Source organism: Symphalangus syndactylus, chromosome 6, assembly GCF_028878055.3.
Source record: "Symphalangus syndactylus isolate Jambi chromosome 6, NHGRI_mSymSyn1-v2.1_pri, whole genome shotgun sequence".
Classification (NCBI taxonomy): Eukaryota; Metazoa; Chordata; class Mammalia; order Primates; family Hylobatidae; genus Symphalangus; species Symphalangus syndactylus.
The window spans coordinates 63,916,969-63,942,322 of record NC_072428.2 but is presented as its reverse complement, the minus strand read 5'-3'; the positions used below and the strand labels follow the sequence as shown (position 1 = coordinate 63,942,322).

Below are 25,354 nucleotides of genomic sequence, written 5' to 3'. Positions count from 1 at the left end.
ATTTAGAGGTTAAATGTGAAAGGCTTTTTCCTTGGGGGTTTGGAGGAGCTCTTTAAGGAGCCCACTCTGAGCTCTAGGAAGAGTTTTTCATAACAGCCACACCCAGCTGGACCTTAATATTTCCACTGTGAATCTGCATTTCAGAGCCTCCTTAGCATACACTATCTGGGGCACGTAGGAAAACACACACGCGCATGCACTTTTTTAAACTTGTGGGGCTGTCCTCCCAGGTTGGAAATGATGCTCGCAAAACACACAAAGCTTTCAAATAGTTCACCGTGGAGCTGCGACGTAACACAAACCAAATGTAATTTTTTCAATGAGTAGCGATATTGACCTAAATATAAGCTTCTAAAATGTGTCAATTACGGGCTGGGGGCGGTGGCTCAGGCCTGTAATCCCAGCACTTTGGGAGGCCGAGGCGGGCGGATCACGAGATCAAGAGATCGAGACCATCCTGGCCAACATGGTGAAACCCCGTCTGTACTAAAAATACAAAAATTAGCTGGGCGTGGTGGCGTGCGCCTATAGTAGTCCCAGCTACTCGGGAGGCAGAGGCAGGAGAACCGCTTGAACCCGGGAGGTGGAGGTTGCGGTGAGCCGAGATCACGCCACTGCACTCCAGGCTGGTGACAGCGAGAGTCCATCTCAAAAAAAAAAAAAGTGTCAGTTACCTAAAATTGCTTTTCCATTGCCTTCCGTAGGCTACTAGGCATTTGAGAGATAATTTGTGGCTCCCCAGAAGAAATTGCTCTTAAAAAATAAACTTAGCCGGGCATGGTGGCGGCCGCCTGTAATTCCAGCTACTTGGGAGGCTAAGGCAGGATGACTTGAACCCGGGAGGCAGAGGTTGCAGTGAGCCGAGATCGCACCACCGCACTCCAGCCTGGGCGACAGAGTGAAACTCTCTCTCAAAAAATAAAAAAACAAGCAAACTACTCTTTACTTGTCCCATATAAAGTAACATTTTCATTTCTTCTTTTTGTTTCTTTGAGTTTTTTAGCATCTTTATTGTTGTATAATTGAAACATAATAAACTGCATAAAGTGTGCTGCAAAGGTTAAGTTTTGACATGTATTTTCAATTTTTTTCTTAGCATGGTATCACACATGAATGAAAAGTAAAACCTGGGGAGGAAAACTGGTCTTCCCTCATTTGAAGCTAAGAAGTATTGTTAAATAAGTATTTATAATCTCAATAATTTCACACTATTGTTAGTGGTGCTATTTAGATATACTAGAAAGTTTCAACTAATAACGTCCAAGGGTTTTATTTTCTGGAGGGAAATGGCCAGGGTGAAATAGTCCTCTGTTCATTTTCTTTTCATTTTAAAGGTGAATTTCATTATAGAAATGTCTGCCTTTTACAGTTTTTAACTTTATTTTAACAGCAAAGTGGACTTCTAAAAAAAAAAAAAAAAGGCTCCAAAGCTCTGATTTGGCTTTTATTGTATCCCTCACAGACTATATACAGAGTAAACAATTAATATATCTTAGCACATAAATCAACAAACCTCTGTCCCCACAAATGACATGGAAAACTCAAGTGACTAGCAATCTTATTCAAATCATGTGCTGCACTGTAACAAGCATATTTTTTCTCTAAATACTCAGGACAGGGCACAAACTAGGTAACTGGAATTTTAAATACAAATAAGTGCACAAAACATCTCTCATAGATTTTCACTACCAGTTCTTTCGTCAGAATATGCAACAAATTTACTTTCCACCAACATTAAGCCCCAGTTATTTCCTATCTCTACGCTAGGTGCAGTGGTGAACAAGATAGCCCCTTGGCCATACCTTCATGAAATGTGTACCTCAATCATAATCTCATGTAGTAATGTGAAAAAGTACCACATTCGTCCAGGAACCAGTGGTATCCCAAAACTATTTTCAATAATCAAATCCACTAATTAATTGTGTTTCTGCAGAATATGAGGCATTTCCATTGTTTTTGAGGAAAATAGTTATACCCTTCCCTTGGTTCACAGAGTATTTACAAGAGGAGTTAATTCCTCCTTTAAAAAAATCTCTCAGCCTGGGAGTGGTAATAATTATCAAAAAATAAATTAATTAAATTTTTAATTTAATTTAAATTTTAAAAACCTCTGTTCTATCTAATCAATAACTCTTCTCATGTAAATTTTTTATATCATTAGAAAGACAGAAATGTGGATACTAAACACAAAAGTAGAAAGGACATAGGCCAGGTGCCATGGCTCATGCCTGTAATCCCAGCACTTTGGGAGGCCCAGGAGGGCGGATCGCTTGAGCTCAGGAGTTCAAGACCAGCCTGGCCATCATGGCGAAATCCCGTCTTCTACCAAAAATACCAAAAATTAGCTGGGTGTGGTGGTGTATGCCTGTAATCCCAGCTACTCCTTTAAAATTTATAGACTGGGCGCCGTGGCTCACACCTGTAATCCCAGCACTCTGGGAGGCTGAGGTGGGAGGATCACTTGGGCCCCAGAGGTTGCGCTGAGCTGAGATCGTGCTACTGCCCTCCAGCCTGGGCGACAGAGCCAGACTGCGTCTCAAAAAAAAAAGGAAATAAAAATTGAAAGCCAATCCCTTTAAAATCAAATAGTTCTCGAGCACTGTCAGCAGGTAGAATTTCCCCCTTTTATATGTAAACCCAGTGTGTGTAGATAATATGCAGCAATATTATTTACCTGTTATATATTATATATGCATATACATTTATTTATTCTTGCTAGAAATATGTACTTTACTTATATAAACTTTTTTTATTTTTGGAGATGGGGTCTCACTCTGTCACCCAGGCTGGAGAGTGCAGTGGTGCGATCTCAGGTCACCGCAACCTCCACCTCCGGAGCTCAAGGGCTCCTCCCACCTCAGCCTCCTGAGTAGCTGAGACCACAGGCCTGCACCACTACACCCGGCTAGTTTTTTGTATTTTTGATAGAAGATGGGGTTTCGGCATGTTGTCCAGGCTGGTCTTGAACTCCTGGGCTGAAGCAGTCCTCCCACTTTGGCCTCACAAAGTGTTGGGATTACAGGAGTGAGCCACTGCTCCCTGCAACATTATTATTTACATGTTTTATAACCACAAAAGTAATGCATGCTTATTTTAAAGAATTCAAATACAAGTACACAAAGAAAAAATGAAAATTCCCTCTCTCTGCCCTTGGCCATAAGGTAACCACTGCTCACAGTTTAATATCTATCCTTCCATGCCTTTTTCAATGAACATACATATAAACACAATATGTAAAGCTTTTTTTGTTTGTTTCTTTAATTTCACCACCTTTCTGACTGGGAAGTGTAAATCTTTTTATTTTTTATTTTTACAAAAACATAATACACGTGTGCTATATATCTATTTAATATTAATTACTTGCATTTATTTATTTATTTATATTTTATTTATTTATTTTTTTGAGACAGAGTCCTGCTCTGTCACCCAGGCTGGAGTGTAGTGGCACAATTTCGACTCACTGCAACCTCTGCCTTCTGGGTTCAAGCAATTCTTCTGCCTCAGCCTCCTGTGTAGCAGAGATTACAGGTGCCCACCATCACTCCCAGATAATTTTTGTATTTTTAGTAGAGACTGCGTTTCACCATGTTAGCCATTTTAGAGAATAAAAAGTCTAAGCTAATAGAAAACTTCCAAAAATATTATTTCATAACAAATTGTATTTATAAAATATATAGTATTCTCTGGAATATATATATGTGTGTGTGTGTGTGTGTGTGTGCGCGTGTATTTGTATACATGTATTTAGAGAAAGAAAGAGAATAAAAGATTTCCTTGGGAAAAAAGTTGCTTCTGTTCGTTCTTTCATTTGTTCATTCAGTGTGGCCCATGCTGTCAAGGAGCTCATAGTCAACGGGTTGAGATAAGAAATTAAACCAGGATGGGGCACCGTGACTCACGCCTGTAATCCCAGCACGTTGGGAGGCCTAGGCAGGCAGATCACTTGAGGTCAGGCAAATATATAATATATAACAGGTAAATATTATTTGCCAACATGGCAAAACCCTATCTCTACTAAAAATACAAAAAAATTTAGCTGGGCGCGGTGGTGAACGCCTGTAATTCCAGCTACTTGGAGGCTGAGGCAGGAGAATCACTTACACCCGAACTTAAGAGGCAGAGTTTGCAGTGAGCTGAGATCACGCCATGTGCACCTCCAGCACTCCAGCCTGGGCAACAGAGCACGACTCGTCTCAAAAAAAAAAAAAAAAAAAAGAGTTGTCTGCTTTGTGTGCCTAAGTAAAATATAATGTTGCTTAATGAAGGGTGACAGAGTGGAAGTGTCATGGGGAAAGAGCAAATGTACTGTATATCGTGTATTTGGTGGGGGTTGTAAGATTGTTTATTTTACACGCTGCCATGGTTTGAATGTCTATTTTTTGTTGTTGCTTCTTCTTTTTTTTGTCAAATATGTTATTTTGACATATGGGTTTGGTTATAAAGTTTATTCTAAAACTTACGTGAATTAGTTGTTTTTGTTTCTTTTGAGACAGAGTCTTGCTCTGTCGCCCAAGCTGCAGTACAGTGGCATGATATCGGCTCACTGCCAACTTCGGCCTCCTGGGTTCAAGTGATTTTCCTGCCTCAGGCTCCCAAGTAGCTGGAACTATAGGTGCGTGCTACCACACCCAGCTAATTTTTGTGTTTTTAATAGAGACAGGTTTCCACCATGCTGGCCAGGCTGGTCTCAAACTCCTGACCTGAAGTGATCCTCCCACCTCGGCCTCCCAAAGTGCTGGGATTACAGGCGTGAGCCACCTTGCCAGGCCTAAAAATGATGTGAATTAGTTATAACTGCATTATATTCTAAAATTCATTTCCTGGCTGGGCAAGGAGACCCCCATCTCTATGAAAACAAAAAAAAAAAAGCTTAAAAAATGAAAAAAAAGTAAAATTCATTTCCCAAATTGGTGGTGGTTTCTGTGAGTCAAAATAAAAGAGCTCATTCTCATCGCATTAGTGGTTTTCTGCTACTGGTTTTTGCTTGAGAGGCCTGGTTCATCTGCTTTCTCCAGAACTGTCCTGTGCCAGGAAATAACTTAAGCCAAGGCAAGCATAGAGCCTGTTATCAGACAAGTGAGTTAAACCAAAGGGATGTATACATGGATTATTGCGTGGAGAAACCATAATCAGAATAGTGGTTTAAAGCATAAAGTCTGATGAAATGATTGATTGTCTCTGTAGCAGCTTCTTAGCCTCATGACTCTTAGAAAGTTATTTAACTTCTGTAAGCTTCTGTTTTTCCATATTTAAAAAGAAAATAATGACAACTCTCACCTCTTAATGTTGTTATAAAGACGGAATGAGACGACATACTCTATTGTGAGACTTTACCATTGTATATTTGACCCAGCAATCCCACTAAAGACAGATTTACTCAAACACGGGGAAATAAAAGAATGAAGAAACTGTGCTACTGTAGAGCAATCTTTAAGATATATTTCATTTCAACTATACCACAAAGCAACCGTTAAAAAAAAAATTCATTGAAAAAATAAGTTAAAAAATAAAGGCAAGATACAGAACTGTTTATATGATATTCCAGCACTGCATTAACTAAAAAAAATTCAAGGAAAAAGAATATATACATATAAATATGTATTCGTATGTACATGTAATATCACTGGAAGAATATAAAAAAGAACTGGTAACAATAATTGCCTGTGGACCAGGCAACCAGAAAACAGGGCAAGAAGAAATCTTTTCAGTTAATTCTCTTTTTGGTGTTTTAAACTTTACCTTAAGAGGCTGGGCACGGTGGCTCACGCCTGTAATCCCAGCACTTTGGGAGGAAGAGGCCAGTGGATCACCTGAGGTCAGGAGTTCAAGACCAGCCTGACCAATATGGTGAAACCCTGTCTCTACTAAAAAAAGTACAAAAATTAGCCAGGTGTGGTGGCACGTGCCTGTAGCCCTAGCTACTCAGGAGCCTGCGGCAGGAGAATCACTTGAACCCTGCAGGCAGAGGTTGCAGTCAAAAAAGAAAAAAAAAAAGACTTTCTGCCTTGTGAAAGTATTAACAAATCTTAAAAATAATTTCTTTTTAAATAAAGAGATTATATATGTATATATTTATGCTTTCCACATGCCTGGTAGATGTTCAGTTAATATAATGCCTTTTGATTCTGAGATAAAACCATTATTTAAAAAGCCTTTTTAACAATAGGAAAAATGTAAAACAATTGAGAGAACGTTTTATCCTGAATGCATACTTATTAAACTGCCTTAGAATTAAATACACAAAATCCAAACATCCTGATTATTGCAGTTATTTTAAATCTTTTATTAGAATGATCATAATAATTGTGGAGATAGCCAAATATGGCTCTAAAAATAATGTCCAAGTCAATCAGGCAGTAAATATGAGCTATCTAGTCAATCCAATAGAGCCAGATCAGCATAAACTTTTAAAAAATGTTTTATAAGGGCTGGTACAGTGGCTCATGCCTGTAATCCCAGCACTTTGAGATGCCAAGGCAGGCAGATCACTTGAGATCAAGAGTTCATGACCATCCTGGCCAACATGGTGAAACCCCATCTCTACTAAAAATACAAAAATTAGCCAGGCATGGCAGCAGGCGCCTGTAATCCCAGCTATTCCAGAGGCTGAGGCAGGAGAATCGCTTGAACGTGGGAGCTGGAGGTTGCAGTGAGCCGAGATTGCACCACTGCACTCCAGCCTGGAGGAGAGTGACACTCCGTCTCAAACAAAACAAAACAAAACAAAACAAAAAAAGCAAAATGTTTAATAAGAACAATTGATTTGAAAGTTTTTGCTGCCTATCAATCAAGTTTAAACTCTCAATAGCTTATAGCCACAAATATTTATTTCCCCTCTTATAGTTCTATAGATTGGCTGTGGCTCTGCTATGCTTGGCTGGAATCCACTGGGCTTAACTTCAGACTGCTGATTAGGTTCAAGGCTGCTCTACGTATTTCCTCATTCTCCTTGGACCAGTGGCTACCTCAGACATGTTCTTCTCATGAAGGGTCACTGGAGTCTAAGAAAGTAAGCAGAAACGTAAGATGCCTCTTGAGATGTTGGCCTGGAACTGGCAGAGTTGTCACTTTGGCCCACATCTCATTGACCAAAACAAGTTACAAGGCCAAGCACGTCATTAGTTGGGAGGAGGAGAGGTATCCTCTGCTTAGTCATGTGAAAGACACTAAAGAGTTATGTGGTAAGGATATAGATGCAGAATGCTAATACAGGAAGGTCATGAAGCATTGGAATAATAATCCAATCTATCACATCATTTTAAAAGAGCTAAGCGTGGTCCTTAATGGCTCAAGAACAATGGCTCTGGGTATATGCAGCCCAAGACACAAAATCTCTGGTCCATAAAAAACTTCATTCTGCTGAGCTGGTAACCCCAGTTTCCTTGGATTCGTAAATAGAGAGACAATGAAGTAAATCAAAACCATATAGGGATCATCTGTATGTATTTGGTATTTAAAGTCCTTATTGGAGGAGAAGGGAACAAGAAAGTGGCAGCAGTAGGGGTTTGTGGCCAGGTAAGCTGCCACTTTGCTCTGTCACCCAGGCTGACTCTTCAGCCTTTCAACCTTGTTGAGTATGTCAGCTCAAGGTGCTGTTGCCCCCACACACTGAGTCATCCTGGAAGACGGGAAGATCCAGCAGCAGGATTTTGGCTCAGCGTGTGACAGAGCATAAAATTGAAACCCTCTATTATACGTAAAATCTGTATTTCCCTCGAGACATTTGAAACCAAAGATGAGATGGAACTAATTAAAGATGCGGCCCATCCCTGACCAGTTCAACTATTGATTTAATCAAAGTGATCAGCTCCTTAGATTCTTGACAGAAAAAAAAGGCATGTCCTGGGTCGGGGGTAGGAGGGTGTTAAATTATATACTTCAGTGCATAATTTGGTTGGCTGGTGGCATGTTTTGTTTTGTTTTGTTTTGAGACAGGTTCTCTCGCTATGTTGCTCAGGGTGGTCTCCAACTCCTGGTCTCAAGTGATCTTCCTGCCTCAGGCTTCCAAGTAGTTGGGACTACAGGCACATATTGAGTCTATGTTTTTTTAAACAATATCTTGCAGGCAGAAATTAAAAATTAAAAAATTTAAGATGACACAGGCAACGTGACTAAAAATCAAAGGAGAAAGAAAGGTCAATAAAAGCAAATGATCCAGATGGATTAGTGTACAAGGACATTAATAAACTACTATAAATGTATTCAAGGAATTTGAGAAGATAAAAGTGAATGAATAGAAAAGAAACAATTTCAACAGAGAAATGAATCTCTAAAGCAAGAAAAAAGAACCAAATGGAAATCTCAGAAATAAAATTTAAAAATCTAAAGTTAAAAACATAATTCAGTAAACTTCTGGCCATTATATCCTAGTCACCTTGATTACATAAGTGAGATAGTTTGACGTAACTGATAGAGACTTGAGAAACACCTTGATCTCATCAGCAGCACATTAACATTCTAGCTCTGTAGTGAATCCTTTGCTTGGAGAATTTGCTTCCTTTTCTTTCTCTTGGTGCATATTTTACCTTTTACCAAAAGTCTGTTTTGGACTCATGACCTTTACATCTTCACTATCTAAAACATTTAAGAGGTATTTCTATAACAATGAAGCAAATACATGCATTTATTTTTTAAATAGTTTTTATGTTTTTAGATTAACCCAGAAAAAATCAGCTGCTCTGTGATCACAGAGGAGCCAGGATTTTCGTATGTTTCCATTTATTCACTTCATTTGTAATCAAAGAAAGATTCTGTTTGCAGGTTTCCATGGTCTTATCTGTACCATGCATGAAATGTTTTTACTTCTTCTGTTACAAATCAAATGCGTCAACAACCAAAGACTCTAAGAACTTGCTACCTCTGAATCAGAATTGTGACACCATACCTCAGATAATCTATATCTTCAATGATACTTTCAGAGACTCTTGTTGTATTTGAGATAGGTGGTGTTTAAATAAATTGAGTATTATATTAATTTAAGCATGTCTTCTTAAAAAGTACTATTTATAATTTTAGATAACTTTGCGTTTTAGATAATCTGACACTTGACCTTCCAATTCATAATTAAAAATATGTAATTGAGTAATTGATTTGAGGCTTATAAAATAATTTTACTGTTTATAAATAGTATTCCAATATTTAAAAGAACTTAAGAACTTAGAAAGATTTTTCTTATGAGGCCAACCATTTAAAGTGCTTAAAAGCAAATAGAATGGGCTGGGCGCAGTGGCTCACGCCTGTAACTTTGGGAGGCCGAGGCAGGCGGATCACGAGGTCAGAAGATCGAGACCATCCTGGCTAACACGGTGAAACCCCATCTCTACTAAAAATACAAAAACAAAATTAGCTGGGTGTGGGGGCAGGTGCCTGTATTCCAGATACTTGGGGGGCTGAGGCAGGAGAATGGCGTGAACCCGGGAGGCAGAGCTTGCAGTGAGCCGAGATCGTGCCACTGCACTCCAGCCTAGGGGACAGAGTGAGACTCCATCTCAAAAAAAAAAAAAAAGAAAAAGAAAAGAAAGTGTATTGAATTTATAAATGCAATTTAAGTGTTTAAAGAAACTCAATTAAGTTGAAAATAGGTTTAATTGATAAAGATTTATTTATTCAAATTGAGTTGATTGAACATTAATAAGGTAAATTTAAATATTTTACAGTATGTAAATAGAATAATTAGCTTTATTTTAATTCAAAGTCCTTCAATTGTCGTCTTAATATATGGAATATTAAGTTTTTAAAACTCCATGAAAAGTCTTTCCTATTTATAAAAACAATTCTAGGGCCAGGTGCAGTGGCTCATGCTTGTAATCTCAGCACTTTGGGAGGCTGAGGCAAGCGGATCACTTGAGGTCAGGAGTTCGAGACCAGCCAGGTCCAAATGACAAAACCCTGTCTCTACTAAAAATACAAAAATTAGCCAGGAATGGTGGTGCGTGCTTGTAGTACCAGCTACTTGGGAGACTGAGGCAGGAGAATCACTTGAACCTGGGAGGTGGAGGTTGTAGTGAGCCAAGACCATGTCATTGCACTCCAGCCTGGGCAACAGAGCAAGTGAGATTTCGTCTCAAAAAAAAAAAAAAATTCTAGAACAGTTTAAAAATTATCATTAACAAAATCCTTTGTTTTTTTTTGTTTTGTTTTGTTTTTTTGTTTTTTTTTTTGTTTTGAGACGGAGTCTCGCTCTGTCGCCCAGGCTGGAGTGCAGTGGTGCAATCTCGGCTCACTGCAAGCTCCACCTCCGGGGTTCACGCCATTCTCCTGCCTCAGCCTCTCCGAGTAGCTGGGACTACAGGCGCCCGCCACCACGCCAGGCTAATTTTTTTGTATTTTTAGTAGAGACGGGGTTTCACCATGGTCTCGATCGCCTGACCTCGTGATCCGCCCGCCTCGGCCTCCCAAAGTGCTGGGATTACAAGCGTGAGCCACCGCGCCCGGCCCAAAATCCTTTGTTGAGTCAGATTAGGTAATAAAAGTTAAAGGTATCTCTTATTATTTGAAAAGAATATATTTTTTTTTTTGTTTAAATACAACAATAATCAGCATGTTAAATAATGCAAGCTTCGGATACATTCCTGACAACCTGATATTCTTCACTTGAAACCATCAAAGAACTTGGAGGCTATGTAGTGTACTGTGGGTTCCTATTTATTCTGCAGCCAGAGCCATCATTCTAAACATCTGCGGCAAAAACTTAAAAAAAACTTTTTTTAATTTTTATCCCACACTACACTGATATAGTGCTGCAAAAACTTAAACCCCTCTACAGCTTCCCGTTGTCCCCAGGATCAAGTCCCAAATCCTACAAGGTACCACTTACTCTGGCCCTTGCCTATCCCTTAAATCTCAAGAAGCCAGTCTTCCTTGGTTCTCTCTCTATTCCAGCCATGTTAGCCTCTTTTTCACTAGGGCTTTAGCAATGCTATTTCCTCTGCTTGAACTGTTTCCCTCCAGCATTCCCTCCCCCAAACATATACTTGATTATTGTCACTTTCTCAAAGAGGATTTTCCCGATACTCCAGACTTAGGGAGGGACCCCGGGTTTAAGTTTTTGAAAAAGCTTAATGGAAATCACTTCTCTTTGTCATAGGTTGTTCAGGCAACCTTAACTCCTCCCTTCTGAAGTAAAATATATTTCAGTTGTTTATAGTATTTTGCTATTATAAACAATGACCCAACTAACACCTTTGTACATTAATCTACTACAACAGATGCTGTGGGTGCCCCACTGATAGTCCCTTGGCACTCATTGTTTCCTTAAACATAGTGAAATCTTTACTTCGACCACCTGTGACTATCCCTTAGGCTTTCTCAGTGGTAGGAAAGAGCTTGGTTGACAGGTGGGCAGGGCATTGACAACCCCCTCTCCTCAGCAGCCCACCATCCAATGATGGATAGGAATTTGTAAATATCCTAACTTCCTTGGGTAAGGCACCGCTGAGGCAATTTTTTTTTTTTTTTTTTTTTTTTTTTTTTTTGAGACGGAGTTTTCCTCTCATCGCCGAGGCTGGAGTGCAATGGCATGATCTCGGCTCACTGCAACCTCCACCTCCCAGGTTCAAGTGATTCTCCTGCCTCAGCTTCCCGAGTAGCTGGGATTACAGACACCTGCCACCACGCCCAGCTAATTTTTTATATTTTTAGTAGAGACAGGGTTTCACCACGTTGGTTAGGCTGGTCTTGAACTCCTGACCTCAGGTGATCCACCTGCCTCAGCCTCCCAAATTGCTGGGATTACAGGCATGAGCCACTGCACCCGGCCTGAGGCAAATTTTATATAGTCTCCTTGAGTGGGATTGAGCCTCAGTTTCCCACATTAGTAACCTTGCGTTGTTGTGCATGGTCTTCCTTCCTTTCCCTTTCTCATTTCCCCACTCCTTCACCAGTGATTCTGGGGTCACTGTCCAAATAAACTACTTATACTCAATGCCTTGTCTCAGGGACTGTTTCAGGAAGAACCCAGCCTAAAACACTATGTTTGCCTATTTAGAGTCACTCAATAATTACAAAGGTGGAATTGCCAGTTCAAGGGTTAAGCATTTTAAATTTTGATATGTAATGCCAAATGGCTCTCCATAAAAGTTGGTGTAAGAGGCTGGACACAGTGAATTATGTCTGTAATCCCAACACTTTGGGAGGCCAAGGCAAGAGGATTGCTTGAGTACAGGAGTTTGAGACTTGTGTGGGCAATATAGTGAGACCTTGTATCTACAAAAAATTAAAAAATCAGTCAGGTGTAGTGGTGTGCACCTGTGGTCCCAGCTACTCAAGAGGCTGAGGCAGGAGGATTGCTTGAGCCTGGGAGGTCAAGCCTGCAGTGAGCCATGATTAGGCCACTGCACTCCAACCTGGGCAACAGAGCAAGATCCTGTGTCAAAGAAAAAAAAAGTTGGTGTAAGAAATGCCTATTTTGCAAGGACTACAACATTTTTATTATTTAAATGTATATTCTATTTTATTTCATATGGGATTCGAGACACGTTTCTAGCATTGAGCAACTGTTAGCCAAATTACTACTAGCATCTTTTGGTAACCTGTTGAGAGAACAAGGGCTTTGGAGTCACAGAAACCCAGGTTAGAGTTCCACGTCTTACTTTTTAATTATGTGTTAATATGACTTCTTAAATATGTGACCTTGGCAAGTTATTAATATCTCTAAGCATGAGTTTCTTTATGTCTAAAACAAGCAAAACAAACAAACAAAAAGCAATATCATAGATTATTTGAGGAATAAATGTGATGATATATTTTAAAAACAAAGAATGAAACTTAGTATAGTGCCTGGCAAGTAGTTAGAGCCCAATACATGGTAATTATTATTGTAGCAAAAGAACAATGACATTCGTATTCATGTCCCATAGTACTAAGGACAGTAACTAGGACCTAGAAAATGCTCAAATGTTATTGAACTGAATTACCTAGTCTACACAGTTATTGTAGAGATCATATGACAGAATGTGTATAAAAGTGTTTCAAAAAAACAGAAAATATTGGAGAAATGTGGTGCTACCTGTACCCTACCAATGAGTCAAAGCCTCAGTTTTTATTTTTCAGGAACAGTTGGCTAGATATGTGTCCCTCTTCCTGTTCCTCTCTAAAATCAATATTTTGAGGCATTTTTAGACTTCACTGTGTGAAACTACCATTTCTCTACCTATCCTGCTTGCAGCTGTCCCACTTACCTGTCAGGGGCAACTGCCTTCAGTGTGGAATCTTACTGCCAATCATCCTCAATCAAGCTCCTCTAAGCCAGTGGGTTCCTGCCACAGGCAGTCATATTGAAGCCAAGACTATACAGTTTTGATTTGGATATTTTGAGACAGTCTAAATTTCAAATATTCTGATATTTTATTTTATTTTATTTCTTTTTGAGACAGAGTCTTGCTCTGTTGCCCAGGCTGGAGTGCAGTGGTGGAATCTCTGCTCACCTCAACCTCCTCCTCCCAGGTTCAAGCAATTCTCCTGCCTCAGCCTCCCAAGTAGCTGGGATTACAGGCACGCATCAACACACCTGGCTAATTTTTGTATCTTTAGTAGAGACGGGGTTTCACCATGTTGGCCAGGCTGGTCCCGAACTCCTGGTTTTAAGTGATCCACCCACCTCGGCCTCCCAAAGTGCTGGAATTACACGCATGAGCCATCGTGCCTGGCCTATTCTGATATTTGAAACCGATTTTTGTGAATTCTTATAATCCTTTTTATATAAATGTACTATTATCAATGTATTCGTTCTCTCCTTGGATTTTTGTTGAATACCTATTATGAGATAAGCACTGTTACAATGTTGAACAAGACAGACATGATCCTTGTCCTCAAGAAGCAAGCTCTAGATGTGGTTTAATTTTTATGTTTTTGTAAGACTTTCTATATGAATAAATTCACAAACTGGAAAAAAGTTTTTCAAAGCTAGTGTCCAGATTTTTCATTTGTAAAAATGTGGCCACTTTTGCTGTGGAGAGACACAAAGAACAGTCCTCTCAGAAAATAGAAGAGGAAGAAAGAGAATTTTACTTTAAAACCAGGCACTTAAATTATCTAATTAAATCATAACAACTTGTGAAGAAAATGTTCTTATCTCCATTTTAAGAAGAACTGTGACTTAGGCTAATAGTCTTGCCAAAGTCTACCACTAACAAATGCCATTACTAAAATTAGAACCCAGTGTTTCGTGGTTCCCCAACCCAAGCTTTTTCTCCAACTGCATTCTACCCCAAAGCAAGCAACCAACTATTAAGCCAGATAAGTATTATGAAATGTTACTTACAATGGGTGGGATACAAAAGAACATGGTTATTAAACACAAGGGGCTGAAATCTGGTTGAGACACAAAAATAACATGAACTAAGCTAAGTGACTTCAAACATATGAAGAGTTCCTAGGAAATACACATGGGTATATTGAATAGTTAAGGAAGTTTTCATAGAAAATATATAAGTTTTCCTAAATTCTCCCAGGCATCTCTATTTCCTGTACCACTAGGTGATTTCTCTGATCACATTGTATTCCATTTGTTTTCTCGTCTTTCTTCTCTCCAAGAATGTGAATTCTGTGAGGTCAGAAACCATGTTTGTGTATCATTAACTTTGTGGCCCCGTAATCTAATGCAATGCCTACTTCGTAATAGATAGTAGGAGTTTGAGAAAAGTTGAACTAAAGTGAGATGTCACTTGAGAACTGGGTATGAAAGCATGATTTAAGATTAACAAGAGAAGAGCATTCCAGGTGGAGGCACTAGTGGAGGAAAGAAATGAGGAAGTAAGATCAAATGTGGTATGTGTGGTAGTAGTAATCTGGATGGAGCAGAGGTAGAAGTCTGAAAAATTGAAGGCCATAGCTATTCCAGTGTCGATGGGGCAACCTGTGAGCTGGAAGGGAAGACTTCCCAGTCCAGAAGGCAAATTTGAGATACTACAGGCCCCATAAGGGAAACGGGAAAAGGTAGCCACAACCATCGTGAGAACAGAAGGAGTAGGAGCACTGGAGAAACTTGCAAAGTGCTCATGATCTCCCAACAACAACACAGACTCTCTGGGTGCAGCCAGCCCAGAGGAATCAGACTGTGGCAACTGCCTTATCAGTGCTGCTAGACTGCATTCCAGGGCTGAGTTAATGATCCCATATTTCCATTTGATCCTATGTATAGCTCTGGGTGAGGTCCAAGAAAACATCCCTGAGTGCTAAGGGTAGCAATTAGAAAGCACCTCTTCTGGCCGGGCGTGGTGGCTCACGCCTGTAATCCCAGCACTTTGGGAGGCTGAGGTGGGCAGATCACGAGGTCAGAAGATTGAGACCATCCTGGCCAACATGGTGAAACCCCGTATCTACTAAAATACAAAAAATTAGCCAGGCATCGTGGTGCACGCCTGTAGTCCCAGCTACTTGGGAGGCTGAGGCAGGGGAATCACTTGAAACCTGGAGGCAGAGGTTGCAGTGAGCCGAGATCGTGCCACTGCACTCCAGCCTGGCGACAGGATGAGACTGCATCTCAAAAAAAAAAAAAAAAGAAGAAAAAAAAAAATAGAGCACCTCTTCCATTGCAATCTTCCCCCGTCTCTTCATACACCCTTCCCACTAAATCATGACTGCCCCTCAGAACTCAGAATCCATTGGCTGAGTTGTTAAATTATTTAGCCTACTAGAGCAAATCAAAGTAAGACTCAAAAGACCAAAGAAAAACAAGATGAGTATGATGCTGTTTCTTTCTTTCTTTTTCTTTTTTTTTTGAGATGGAGTCTTGCTCTATCGCCCAGGTTGGAGTACAGTGGCTCGATCTTGGCTCACTGTAATCTCTGCCTCCCGAGTTCAAGTGATTCTCCTGCCTCAGCCTCCCAAGTAGCTGGGATTACAGGCACCTGACATCATGCCTGGCTAATTTTCGTATTTTTAGTAGAGACGGGATTTCACCACGTTGGGCAGGCTGGTCTCGAACTCCTGACCTCAAGTGATCTGCCTGCCTTGGCCTCCCAAAGTGCTCAGATTACAGGTGTGAACCACTGCAGCCGGCTATGTTTCTTATCATACTCTGAAGGGGCCCAATTTTGAGAGGCTGAGAGGAGGAGTCTTCCACATGCTGGAGTCATTTGGCCCAAGTTTCAAGCACAGAAAGGCCTCAGATTTTGGCTGCTGTTTGGCGTAGAATGTTCAAAGGGTAGGGAAAGGCCTTATTGTAAATATTAATCCTAAATAAATATGAATCCCTATGACAAGCTATGTCAAAGGGAAGAAGACTGATTCAAGATAAGGGGCCTCAAAATTTGAAAGCTGCTCCAGCTTCACAGAGGCTCTTTCAAGATCTAGGAATAGAGAGCAGACCAAAACTACTGCATATTTATCTATGTGCCTAGAGAACTGGGAGGAGAATTTTATGGGGATTATTGTTGTCTTAAAAAGGACAAACTCTCCACTTGGACAGTTTTAAGTTTGTTCTTGCCTAATAGCATAGTTTACAAAAAGAGCTTTTGTCCACAGTTGTTGACTTGAGCTTCACAACAGCCCCGTGAGGTCTTTATGTCCCAGTTTATAGATGAGGGGTCAGATGTTCAAATAGGCTACGGTCTCTGGGTAGGAAGCTCCAGGATTGGGACCAGAATCCAGGTTGTCCTTCTCCTGGTGCAACGCAGCTTGAGGTTTTGTTTCCCACTAAACACGTAATCCAAAAGTGCCTTTACAGTTTTTATTTCCCACTAGCAGATTCAAATCACATCCTCAGATCTGTGATCTTACTAAGAACTTGGCAAACGTATACTGAGTCTGACCATTAGCCAGGCATTAGGCTAGGTCCTAAGAACACAGAGGTAAGTAACTCATATACTTTACCCTTAAGGTCCCAGAATCCAGTCTAAGAGGCAGACATACAAACAACTAGTTGTAATGCAGCATGCTAAGTGCTATAATTCAATTAAGAATTGGATATAGAGTTGAATAAAGAAAGATCAGCTCTACTTGTGGTGACTGGGGGACAGTCTCCTGGAGAAGGTGATGATTAAGGGAAAACTTTAGAAATAAGTAGGAGTGTGTCTGGTGGGCAAGGGGGAAAAGACATTCTTGGCTTATGAACAGTTCATGCAAAGGCACAGAAGTATGAGACAGTATGAATTCAGTGTTTCATTATACACTAATAGGTGCAAAAGTTATACTTCCTAATGTGACTCTTTTGAATCAGCAGTGCCCACTCCTTGCAGTGCAAACTGCAGTTTGCAGTTCCAGGCACCATTCATTCATTTAGAAAATATTTACTGAACCCCTACTATATGGTGAGCACTGTTCAAGGGGCTGGGGATACAAAAATCCAAGAAAAGTCCCTGCCCTTAAAAAGTCTAGTGGGAAGAAACAGGCAATAAAAAAAAATAATAATACATTAGGTGGTGATAAGGGTTTTGTAAACAGGTAGCTGCCACCACCACAGAGAATATCAGCTCTGGAAATACATTATTCAAGATTAGTTTGGCTACACACAACAGAAAAATCCAATACAGTAGAGACTTACACAATGCAGAATTTATTTCTCATGTAAAAGAAGTCTTGAGATAGGTGGTTATGGCAAGTTATCAGATTTTCAGAGGCCCAGGCCCCTTCTCTCTAGTTCACATCCTTACCAGGTGGCTTTAATCCTTATGTTCCAGGACAGATGCTGGAACTCCAGGAATCCTATCATCATCTAGACAGCAGGATGGAGAAACAAAGAAGGGTGGGCCTTCTTCCTTTTAAAGAAATGTAAGAATTGGCCAGGCACGGTGGCTCATGCCTGTAATCCCAGAACTTTGGGAGGTTGAGGAGGGCAGACCATGAGGTCAGGAGTTCAAGACCAGACTGGTCCACATGGAATACAAAAATTAGCCGGGCATGGTGGTGCACACCTGTAATCCTAGCTACTCAGGAGGCTGAGGCCGGAGAATTGCTTGAACCCAGGAGGTGGAGGTTGTGGTGAGCTGAGACCACACCACCGCACTCCAGCGTGAGTGCAGAGAGAGACTCCGTCTCAGGAAAAAAAAAAAAAAGAGATGTAAGAAATCATATATCATTTCTACTTACTTCTGGCCCTACCTAGCTACAAGGGAAACTTGAAGAATAGGGTTTTTCTTTGTTATCATTTTTTGTTATTATTATTTTTTAAGATGGGTAGCAATGGGCCCAGCTAAAAATGAACATTCTGTTACACCTTATGTTTTGCATCTAGTCCTCTTTCTGTCTCACAGGTCTTCCTCCTCTGTATTACTTCTTTAATTATCCTATGCCTTCTCCCTACCTGGTGCTAATTATACTATTTTGACTCTTTCTGATTTGGGTTCTACCTATCCAAAAGACAACACTTCACTTCCAACCTCTTGATCTAGAACTAAACACTCCCTGACTCCGAAACTGTCCTCATGGGGTGAGCTCCCACTTTGATCTATTTATATCCTGGGAACAAGACAGTCCAAACTTCATAGAAATTCACAAAATCTCAAGTGTAGAGAGCTCATGAATAATGATGAAAATTTACTTTAAAGATCAGCATTCTTCAATTTCAGACTAATGACTAATTTCAGAATTTTGGTCATCGTTTTGCATTTTTACTATTTTATTTCGAATCTGCTATTAATTGGAGTGTCCTGCTGGTCTTTTTTTTTAGATAGTTTAATTCCAGGTGTCAGCTAATAATAATTTTAAAAACCCATAAATACTTCCTCGGGCTTAACAATCACTGTCTTGGTGTTCCCTGCTGAAGGTACTGATAATGAATCCAATAAATAAGCCCTGGAAACAGGGAGGTCAACCCAGGCACAATATCTGATTATCAGATAAATATCAATGCACATGGGGTAACCACAAATCCTAGGAGAAAAACTTTGGATGCTAAGCAAAGATCTAGCATTTCTAAGAGTTTTCTCTTTTATGGTTGGTTTTTGTGGGCAGTCTGTGCAGTCAGTGGCTACAACTTCCACCACCAAAGCTGTTCATTTTTTCTAAAAGTAATACAATGATTTAAGGTTAACAAATCCTAAGATCATAATTATTTTATTTCTTAGAGAATAAAACTTCAGTATTTATATACTTAGAACAGAATTAGTAGAATTAGTTTCAATATGGTCCCAACCACTTTGTGTGACTTCAGGCAAACTACCTCACCTCCTAAGCCTCAATTTCCCAAATAAAATAATAGTAATAATAATCATATAATCCTATATCAGATGTGTCTCCATTTTTTATTTAGATGGCTTCCATAGGTGTATTAGGCCGAAGTATCCAAAAAGAAGGTAAAAAGTCCAAATGACAATAAGGAAGAAGGGAATATAAAGCTAAATTACCTTATACAGCAAGATAACACATTGAGAAACTGGGTGTACATTATGCAATCAATTTATCTTTAGTGATACATTCCGTAGGTGGTTTGCACAATGTGGACTACATTTTAAGGAGGGTCTTCTCTAGATAGAACCACCAGTTCACCTGGCATATTGGTTTACAAATGCAGATTTCTGGGCTCCACCCTGGATGTTTTGATTCAGTTGGTTAAGACGACAACTTTGGAATCTATATTTTAAAAGTGTATCCAAAAGATAAAAAAAAACTTTTCTGGGGTAAGTTTTAAAAATTATTTTGCATTATAGCTTTGTTTTGTTTTCTAATTTTCCATGTTGACCATGTACAGTATTAATTTTTTGAAAGGGAAAAGAAAAACCAATATTTTATTTTTATTAAAAATAAGACTTTCACAGCACAGAAAGGCAAACATCACATGTTTCACTTATTTGTGGGATCTAAAAATGAAAACAATGGAACTCACAGACATAGAGTGTAGAAGAGTGGTTACCAGAGGCTGGGAAGGGTACTGGGGGCTGGGTGGGTTAGGTGGGCATGGTTAATGGATAAAAATAGATAAATAAGAAGAGTGAATAAGACCTACTATACGATAGCACAACAGGGTCACTATGGTCAATAATAACTTAACTGTATATTTTAAAATAACTAAAAGAACGTAATTGGATTGTTTGTAACACAAATGATAAGTGCTTGAGAGGATGGGTACCCCATTCTCCATGATGTGTTTATTTCACCATGCATGTCTGTTTCAAAACATTTCATGTACATCTACTATGTACCCACAAAAATTAAATTTTTTAAAAAATATATTTAAAAATATTATTAATTAAATAAAGCTTCCAGGTTATGTTCTGTAAGAATAGTTTTTGGCCATGTCAAGTATCAAGTTTAATTGACTCATTCATTCTCTTAGGTGCTGGAGCAAACTTAGTTACTTTTTGAGAATACTCTGTAGCCATATCTACAGGGTACACTTTTGGTCTATCCCCTCTCAGATTAATCTCAATCAATTGACAGGTTTGACATTATTTTCTGAAAATTGCAAGACCAGATCAAGACTTGGGCCCCAGTGGGCCATTTCACCATTAATCTAAAAGCATTAAATGACTAAGGTAGGTTTAAAGTAGATGAAATAGGGGAAAGGTAGAGGGGTTAAGGTTCTCGATTAAATGAAACAGATAAGAATAATACATAATGTGTATAAATTAGTGTTTTCCAAAATACTTACTTAGAAACTATGATTTAACTTCTTAACTATAAAAAGTATATATAGTTCCAATTATAAGTTAATACACACACATTAAATACAATTTGGAAAATTCTGAAAAGAACAAATTCATTGGTTGCCTGTAGACTACAAACCAAAAACAACCACAGCTACATTTCAGTTCTTTCTTTTTTTTAACCATCAAGCTAGACATTTTTATTTTGCTAGGATATACAAATAGAATTACTACAACCATCCACACAGTCTATGATTTGTTTTTTTAATTTTTTGGGACGGAGTCTCGCTCTGTCGCCCAGGCTAGAGTGCTGCAGTGCAGTGGTGCGATCTTGCCTCACTCCAAGCTCCGCCTCCCGGGTTCACGCCATTCTCCTGCCTCAGCCTCCCAAGTAGCTGGGACTACAGGCGCCCGCCACTGCGCTCGGCTAATTTTTTGTAGTTTTAGTAGAGACGGGGTTTCACTGTATTCGCCAGAATGGTCTCAATCTCCTGACCTCGTGATCCACCCGCCTTGGCCTCCCAAAGTGCTGGAATTACAGACGTGAGCCACCGCACTCGGCCCACACAGTCTATGATTTCTAAACATTGAAATATCAATGGTTTCTGGAAGATGCTGTTGTCCTTCATAGTTCATTGAAAGTTCACATCCCTTCTGTGAAAGCCAAACTTTTCTTCGACCCTATAACCTATAAAATTGTCTTTTCAGAAGTCTCACGGGATGTTTTGTTTGCTTCTCCATATTGATCCTTAATTTGATAGATTTCATTTTTTTTTTTTTTTTTTTGAGACGGAATCTCGCTCTGTCGTTCTGTCGTCCAGGCTGGAGTGCAGTGGCGCAATCTCGGCTCACTGCAACCTCCACCTCCCGGGTTCAAGCAATTCTCTGCCTCAGCCTTCCGAGTAGCTGGGATTACAGGCACCTGCCACCTTGCCCGGTTAATTTTTTGTATTTTTAGTAGAGACAGGCTTTCCCCATCTTGGCCAGGCTGGTCTTGAACTCCTGACCTTGTGATCCACCTGCCTTGACCTCCCAAAGTGCTGGGATTACAGGCGTGAGCCACCGCACCGGCCACATAGATTTCATTTTCTAGTTGAACAACAGTCTGTTCAATCTCATAATTCTTACTGACCAGGGATACTCAATTTGACTCCATTTCTCTCAATTTAGATCCAGCGAGTTGCATGTTCTTTCTCTGCCCGTTAAACTCTTGAATACGTTTCCTTACCTTCTGAAGTTCTTTCTGTGAGTGTTCAATCATACGAACTAGATTTTCATTGTAAACTTTCTAGGCATTAGTTCCAGATTCTCAATTCTAACTGCTTGCTGCTTTAATTGGGCAATAAAATTGTTTACACATTCTTACCATGCAGTAGTGTCATTTTTTTGACGGGAGAAAGGGGCTGGAAGCTCATATCATTTCATACTGAGCAATTCAATTAGTTGTCGAGCAGCCAGTCTTGCAAATTGAGTTCTCATTACGTCAGTCATTATAATGGATTATTTTCCTTCCCCTAATTCTTCTCTGGGTTAAATGCTCTCTAGCATTTCAGATGCAGAATAATCCGGGGCTGTTAGGCAGCTCAGGTAGCTCTTAGTAGGTGAGTTTGCTCTTCCACCAGCACCTCAGCAGCTTTCCACACACCAGGGGCTTCATAACCTTGATCAAAATATGGCAACGCCTCCACCACAACCCCTCCGGCCACCAAACTTGTGCCTGCCATTCTGGGGACCTTGTGTTGGCCTATGTTTTTTCCATTTCAGTTATTTCCATCCAATTTTTAATAACATACATAAAATCACATAAAATGTTATTTTATTTTTCTTACTGCTACTTTTTTTTTCTCTTTATGGAGGTATAACTGACAAATACAAATTGTATATATTAGGCTGGGTGTGGTGGTTCACGCCTGTAATCCCAGAACTTGAGGAGGCTGAGGTGGGCGGATCACTTGAGGTCAGGAGTTCGAGACCAGGCTGGCTAACATGATGAAACCCCATCTCTACTAAAACACAAAAAATTAGCCAAGGGTGGTGGCGTATGCCTGTAGTCCCAGCTACTCAGGAGGCTGAAGCACGAGAATCCCTTGAACCTGGGAGGCAGAGGTTGCAGTGAGCTGAGATCATACCACTGCACTCCAACCTGGGCAACAGAGTGAGAATCCATCTCCAAAGATAAATAAATAAATGTTGTGTATATTGATATTATACAATGTGATATAAGTTGTTTTGATATGTATATACACTGTGAAATGATTGCCACAATTAAGCTAATTAATGTGTTCATCATCTTGCATTGTTACAATTTTGTTTTTGGTGCTAAGAAAATTTAAGATATACTCTTTTAGTAAGTTTCATGCACACGATACAATATTATTAAGGATAGTTATTATGCTGGACTTATTAATCCAGACCTTATTCATCCTGTTTAACTGAAACTTTGTTCACTTTGATGAACATTTTCCCACTTCTCTCACCCCCAGCATTCTCCCCTCTCCTTCTATGAATTTAAACTTTTTCAACTCCACATAAAAATGAGATCATGCAGTATTTGCCTTTTGTGCCTGACTTATTTCACTTAGCATAATGTCCTCCAGGTTAATCCATGTTCTTGAACATGACAGGACTTCTTTCATTTTGGGGAGTGCGTAATATTCCATTATGTATACCACATTTTCTTTATTCATTCTTTGTCCCTCTGTTGATGGACATGTAAGTTGATTCCATATATCGGCTATTGAAAATAACACTGCAATGAACAGTACATACATATCTTTTCGACATACTGATTTCATTTCTTTTGGATGTATATCCAAAAGTGAGATTGCTGAATCATATGGTAGCTCTATTTTTAATTTTTTGGGGAAATTTCATGCTTTTCTTCTACAATGGCTATACCAATTTGTATATATATAAAAAATATTTTTTTTTTCCAGCCTGGGTGACAGAATGAGACTACTCAGTCTCAAAAAAAAAAAACCACCTTTTATCAGATAAATGGTTTGAAAATACCTTCTGCCATTCTGTAGGTTGTCTCTTCACTCTGTTGATCATTTTCTTTGGTGGGCAGTATAATTTGTGCTGTATAGTTTGATGCAATTGTATTTATCTGATAAAAGGTTTTTTTGGTTGTTTTTGCTTTTGTTTTTTGTTTTTGTTTTTTTGTTTTTGTTTTTGTTTTTAGTAGAGATGGGGTTTCCCCATGTTGGTCAGGCTGGTCTTGAACTCCCGACCTCAGGTGATCCGCCTGTCTTGGCCTCCCAAAGTGCTGGGATTACAGGCATGAGCCACCATGCCTGGCCTATTTTATTTTATTTTTTAAGACAGGGTCTTGCTTTGTCACCCAGGCTGGAGTGCAGTGGCACTATCTCGGCTCACTGCAAACTCTGCCCCAAGAGCTCAAGTGATCCTCCCACCTCAGCGTCTGGAATAGGTGGGATTACAAGTGTGCGCCACCACATCTGGCTAATTTTTATATTTTAGTAGAGACAAGATTTTACCATGTTGGCCAGGCTGGTCTCGAACTCCTGACCTCAAATGATCTGCCTGCCTCGGCCTCCCAAAGTATTGTGATTACAGGAATGAACCACTGCGTCTGGCCTGGTTTTGAGTTGCCTTTTGTATATGGTATGAGTTAAAGGCTTCAGCCTCCCAAAGTGCTGAGATTACAGGTGTGAGCTACCCTGCCTGGCCTCTGTCTTTGACTTTTGAGAATTTGACTATCATGTGTCTTGGTGAAGATCTCCCTTAGTTGAACTCATTTTGTTCATGAATTGTTTTCCTAATAATCATTTAGTTATCTGTGTTCTCTTATAGCTCCTTGAGCTTCTTTAAGATGATTATTTCGAATTCTTACAAATTTTCAAATAATTACAAATTATTTTGATATACAAATTCATGAAGTTTGCGTATCTCAATTTATTTTTTACTTATTTTTACTTTTATATTTTGAGATGGAATCTTGCTTTTGTCACCCAGGCTGGAGTGCAGTGGCGTGATCTGGGCTCACTGCAACCTCTGCCTCCCAGCTTCAAGGAATTCTCCTGCCTCAGCCTCCTAAGTAGCTGGGATAACAGGCACCCCCAACAAAGCCTAGCTAATTTTTGTATTTTTAGTAGAGACGGGGCTTCACCATGTTGGCCAGGCCGGTCTCGAACTCCTGACCTCAGGCGATCTGCCTGCCTCTGCCTCCCAAAGTGCTAGGATTACAGGCATGAGCCACCATGCCTGGCCGTGTATCTCAATTTTTTAAGGTCAGTTATTAGTGCTTTAATTTTTTTTACCAGGTGGTGTCATGCTTCCCTGATTATTATTTTGTGATTCTAGAAGGACCATCTGATGAGTTCAAGGCTTACTTCTGAAGTCCTCAGATGGGCTGATCTGGTGTCTGGGTCTGCAGAGGTGAATCTGCAACCCGGGTCTGTGGGTACAGTCCTTAATCCTGAGTCCATGGAGATGGCCTGGCACTGGAGTTCACTGGTGTGGTCTTGGTGACTGGGTCTGCTGGAGAGGGCCTGGAGCCTGAGTCTGCAGGAATAGGCCTACAGCCTGGGTCCACGAGGCTGACAGGAAGCCCGGGTCCATTGGAGTTAACCCGGCCCTGGGATGGGTCTTGAGCCTCAGTCTGCTGGGGAGTGTGCTGGTGCTAGGGCAGGCCAGGTGTCTGGGTTCTCAAGGTGGGCCTGGTCTACAAGGGCTAGCCTGGTGCTGGGACAGGTCTGGAACCTGATTCTGCAGAGCTGGGTCTGGGTCCTGGGTCCACGGGGGTGGTCCATGGGAGTGATCCCAGAGCCTGAGTCTGCTGGAACTTGGGGCCACAGGTGCCAGCCTCA

General features: G+C 40.2%; 1 pseudogene; it reads right to left on the bottom strand.

Moving 5' to 3' along the window:
• Window positions 1-13,874: 13,874 nt before the first annotated feature.
• On the bottom strand, window positions 13,875-22,246 carry LOC129485296 (pre-mRNA-splicing factor SPF27-like; annotated as a pseudogene).
• Between the last annotated feature and the right edge of the window lie 3,108 nt (window positions 22,247-25,354).